Consider the following 5,591-nt stretch of genomic DNA (forward strand, 5'->3'; position numbering starts at 1 on the left):
GACCCACTTGGTGTGTGTTTGGGCTGAGCTTTGAAGCTTTCACGTGCATAGGCCATCCTTGGAGTTAAACGCCAGCTTGGATGCCAGTTTGAGTGTTTAACTCCAGTTCTGGTGCCACTTCCGACGTTTTACGCCAGAAAGGGGTCTCTAGTGAGCGTTTGGATGCCAATTTGGGCCATCAAATCTCGAGCAAAGTATGGACTATTATACATTACTGAAAAGCCCAGGATATCTACTTTCCAACGAAATTGAGAGCGCGCCAATTGGGCTTTTGTAGCTCCAGAAAATCCACTTCAGGTGCAGAGAGGTCAGAATCCAACAGCATCTGCAGTCCTTTTCAGCCTCTAAATCAGATTTTTGCTCAGGTCCCTCAATTTCAGCCAGAAAATACCTAAAATCACAGAAAAACACACAAACTCATAGTAAAGCCCAGAAAAGTGAATTTTAACTAAAAACTAATAAAAATGTAATAAAAACTAACTAAAATATATTAAAAACATACTAAAAACAATGCCAAAAAGCGTATAAATTATCCGCTCATCAGTTGGCTTGGGGCAGGAAGTCTGATAGACGCACAAATTTTGTCACGTGAATGCGTCCCTGACGCGTGAGCATCATTTGACCAAACAGCCATCCACGCTTGCACGTGCATGACGCGAACGCGTCGTATGCCAATATTGGTTCCCTAGCCACGCGAACAGAGAGTTGTGCGTGCGCACGGCTGGCTCTGCGTGAATTACACAAAACCCAGGGCACACGGATGTGTACCTGTCGTTAACGCATCATTAAGAAAATTCCACAACCCACGCGTACGGGATGAGCGGATAATTTATACGCTTTTTGGCATTGTTTTTACATAGTTTTTAGTATGTTTTAATTAGTTTTTAGTATATTTTTATTAATTTTTAAGAAAAAATCACATTTCTGGAAAGCTTCAATGCTCAGCCCAAGCACACACCAAGTGGGTCCGAAAGTGGATTTCTGCATCATTTACTCATTTCTGTAACCCTAGTAACTAGTTTAGTATAAATAGAACTTTTTACTATTGTATTAGACATCTTTGGATTATCTTTTGATCATTTGATCACGTATTGGGGGCTGGCCACACGGCCATGCCTACCTTATTTTCACTTATGTATTTTCAACGGTGGAGTTTCTACACACATAGATTAAGGTGTGGAGCTCTGCTGTTCCTCGAGTATTAATGCAATTACTATTGATTTTTATTCAATTCATGCTTATTCTTATTCTAAGATATTCATTCGCACCCCAACCTGATGAATGTGATGATATGTGACACTCATCACCATTCTCACTTATGAACGCGTGCCTGACAACACTTCCGTTCTACCTGCGAAAGCTAGAGTGTGTATCTCTTGGATTCCTGGTCCACGACGCATGGTTGCCTTGCCTGACAACCGAGCCTTCCATTCCGTGAGATCAGAGTCTTCGTGGTATAAGCTAGAATCAATTGGCGGCATTCTTGAGATCCGGAAAGTCTAAACATTGTCTGTGGTATTCCGAGTAGGATCTGGGATGGCATAACTATGACGAGCTTCAAACTCACAACTGTAGGGTGTGGTGATAGATGCAAAAGGATAGTAAATCCTATTCCTACATGATCGAGAACCAACAGCTGATTAGCCATGTGGGAAACTGTAGAGGACCTTTTTCACTAAGAGGATGGGAAGTAGCCATTGACAACGGTGACGCTCTACATATAGCTTGCCATAGAAAGGAGTATGGGGGATTGGAAGGAGGCAGTAGGAAAGCAGAGATTCAAAAGGAATGAGGCATCTCCATACACTTATCTGAAATTCCCACCAATGATTTACATAAGTATCTTTATCTTTACTTTATGTTTTATTTCTATTTTAAGTATCAAAACTCCATAACCATTTAAACCCGCCTGACTGAGATTTACAAGGTGACCATAGCTTGCTTCAAGCTGACAATCTCCGTGGGATCGACCTTTACTCATGTAAGGTTTATTACTTGGACGACCCAGTGCACTTGCTGGTTAGTTGTGCGAAGTTGTGAGAAAGAAGTGAGATTACAATTGTGCGACCAAGTTGTTAGCGCCATTGTGTATCACAATTTTGTGCACCAAGTTTTTGGCGCCGTTGCCGGGATTGTTCGAGTTTGGACAACTGACGGTTCATCTTGTTGCTCAGATTAGGTAATTTTCTTCTTATTTTATTTTCAAAAATCTTCCAAATTTTTTTGTTTTCATTTTTCTAAAAATAGTTTTCAAAAAAAAATCCAAAAAAATTAATAAAATCATAAAAACCAAAAATATTTTGTGTTTCTTGTTTGTGTCTTGAGTCAAATTTTAAGTTTGGTGTCAATTGCATATTTTTAATTTTCTAAAATTTTTTTTCGAAAATTCATGCATGTGTTCTTCATGATCTTCAAGTTGTTCTGGTAAGTCTTCTTGTTTGATCTTCATATTTTCTTGTTTTGTGTCTTTTGTTGTTTTTCATATGCATCTTTGCATTCATAGTGTCTAAACATGAAAATTTTCTAAGTTTGGTGTCTTGCATGTTTTTCTTTTCTTGAAAATTTTTCAAAAATAAGTCTTGATGTTCATCTCAATCTTCAAAGTGTTCTTGGTGTTCATCTTGACATTCAAAGTTTTCTTGCATGTTTTCTTTGTTTTGATCCAAAATTTTCATGTTTTGGGTCATATTTGTGTTTTTCTTTCTCATAATTAAACATTTAAAAATAAAAAATATCTTTTCCTTATTCTACTCATAAATTTTGAAATCTTTGGGTTGACTTAGTCAAAAATTTTTAAAATTAGTTGTTTCTTGTTAGTCAAGTCAAGATTTCAATTTTAAAAATCTTATCTTTTCAAAACTTTTTCAAAAATCAAATCTTTTTCATTTTTCTTTTATTTTTTTTGGAAATTTTAAAAATTGATTTTCAAAATCTTTTTCTTATCTTTATTTCTTAATTTTTGAAAACTTTACTAACAATTAATGTGATTGATTCAAAAATTTGAAATTTGTTGCTTTCTTGTTAAGAAAGGTTCAATCTTTAAATTCTAGAATCATATCTTTTAGTTTCTTGTTAGTTAAGTAATCAATTTTAATTTTAAAAATAAAATCTTTTTAATTTCCTTTTCAAATATTTTTCAAAATATCTTTTCAATCATATCTTATTAACCATATCTCTTTTTCAAATCATATCTTTTTCAAAATCAATTTCAAAATCTTTTTTAACTTCTTATCTTTTCAAAATTGATTTTCAAATCTTTTTCAACTAACTAATTGACTTTTTGTTTGTTTTACTATTTCTTATCTTTTTTTTAAAAATCACCTAACTATTTTTCTCTCTCTAATTTTTGAAAATTCCTCACCCTCTTTTTCAAAATTATTTTTTTAATTAACTAATTGCTTCAAATTTTAATTTTAATTTTATTTCTTCTCTTAATTTTCGAATTTCCCTCTCTCTCTTTATATTTATTTTATTTATTTACTAACACTTCTCTTCTCAAAATTCGAACCCCTCCCTTCTCTGTGTTCGAATTTTTCTTTTTCTACTCACATAAAGGAATTTCTATACTGTGACATAGAGGATTTCTCTTCCTTTTCTGTCCTCTTATTTTTCATATGAGCAGGAGCAAGGACAAGGACATTTTTGTTGAAGTAGACCCTGAACCTGAAAGGACTCTGAAGAAGAAGATAAGAGAAGCTAAAGCACAACAATCCAGAGAAAACCTTACAGAGAATCTCGAAAAAGAAAGAGACATGGCCGAACCCAATAATAATGCAAGGAAGATGCTTGGCGACTTTACTGCACCAAATTCTAACTTCCATGGAAGAAGCATCTCAATCCCTGCCATTGGAGCAAACAACTTTGAGCTAAAGCCTCAATTAGTTTCTCTGATGCAACAGAATTGCAAGTTTCATGGACTTCCATCAGAAGATCCTTTTCAGTTCTTAACAGAATTCTTGCAGATCTGTGATACTGTTAAGACCAATGGGGTTGATCCCGAAGGTTTACAGGCTTATGCTTTTCCCTTTTGCTGTAAGAGACATAGCTAGAGTATGGTTGGACTCTCAACCTAAAGATAGCCTGAACTCTTGGGATAAGCTAGTCACGACTTTCTTAGCCAAGTTCTTTCCTCCTCAAAAGCTTAGCAAGCTTAGAGTGGATGTTCAAACCTTCAGACAGAAAGAAGGTGAATCCCTCTATGAAGCTTGGGAGAGATATAAGCAACTAACCAAAAAGTGTCCTTCTGACATGCTTTCAGAATGGACCATCCTGGATATATTCTATGATGGTCTGTCTGAATTATCTAAGATGTCATTGGACCATTCTGCAGGTGAATCTATTCACCTAAAGAAAACACCTGCAGAAGCTTAGGAACTCATTAACATGGTTGCAAATAACCAGTTCATGTACACTTCTGAAAGGAATCCTGTGAATAATGGGACGCCTCAAAGGAAGGGAGTTCTTGAAATTGATGCTCTGCATGCCATATTGGCTCAGAACAAAATGTTGACTTAGCAAGTCAACATGATTTCTCAAAGTCTGAATGGATTGCAAAATGCATCCAACAATACTAAAGAAGCATCTTCTGAAGAAGAAGCTTATGATCCTGAGAATCCTGCAATAACAGAGGTGAATTACATGGGTGAAGCCTATGGAAACACCTATAATCCCTCATGGAGAAATTATCGAAATTTCTCATGGAAGGATCAACAAAAGCCTCAACAAGGCTTAAATAATGGTGGAAGAAACGGGTTTAGCAATAGCAAGCCTTTTCTATCATCCTCTCAGCAACAGACAGAGAATTCTGAGTAGAACCCCTCTAGCTTAGCAAACATAGTCTCTGATCTATCTATGGCCACTCTAAGTTTCATGCATGAAACAAGGTCCTTCATTAGAAATTTGGAGACACAAGTGGGCCAGTTGAGTAAAAGAGTCACTGAAACTCCTCCTAGTACTCTCCCAAGAAATACAGAAGAGAACCCAAAAAGAGAGTGCAAGGCCATAACCTTGCTTGGTGTGGCCGAATGTACAGAGGAGGAGGAGGACGTGAATCCCAGTAAGGAAGACCTCTTGGGACGTCCTCTGGATAAAAAAAGTTTCCAATTGAGGAATCTAAGGAATATGAGGCTCACCTAGAGAACATAGAGATTCTATTGAGCCTTCTTTTACCATTCATGAGCTCTAATGACTATTCATCTTCTGAAGAAGATGAAGACATTGTTGAAGGGCAAGTTGCCCAGTATTTATGAGCAATCATGAAACTGAATGCCAAGCTATTTGGTAATGAGACTTGGGAGGATGAACCTCTATTGCTCATTAATGAATTGAATGCCTGGGTTCAGCATACTTTACCTCAAAAGAAACAGGATCCTGGTAAATTTCTAATTCCCTGTACCATAGGCACCATGACCTTTGAGAAGGCTCTGTGTGACCTAGGGTCAGGCATAAACTTAATGCCACTCTCTGTAATGGAGAAATTGGGAATCTTTAAGGTACAAGCTGCCAAATTCTCATTAGAGATAACAGACAATTCTATGAAAAAGGCTTATGGACAAGTAGAGGACGTGCTAGTTAAGGTTAAAGGCCTTTAC

General features: G+C 36.5%; 1 non-coding gene across 1 annotated transcript; it reads right to left on the reverse strand.

The window, feature by feature from the left end:
* Positions 1-4,146: 4,146 nt before the first annotated feature.
* On the reverse strand, positions 4,147-4,254 carry LOC127742066 (small nucleolar RNA R71). The gene has a single exon (XR_008003253.1). It is a non-coding gene; the product is annotated as a small nucleolar RNA R71 (small nucleolar RNA).
* Between the last annotated feature and the right edge of the window lie 1,337 nt (positions 4,255-5,591).

The sequence above is a fragment of the Arachis duranensis genome, chromosome 9 (assembly GCF_000817695.3).
Source record: "Arachis duranensis cultivar V14167 chromosome 9, aradu.V14167.gnm2.J7QH, whole genome shotgun sequence".
Lineage (NCBI taxonomy): Eukaryota > Viridiplantae > Streptophyta > Magnoliopsida > Fabales > Fabaceae > Arachis > Arachis duranensis.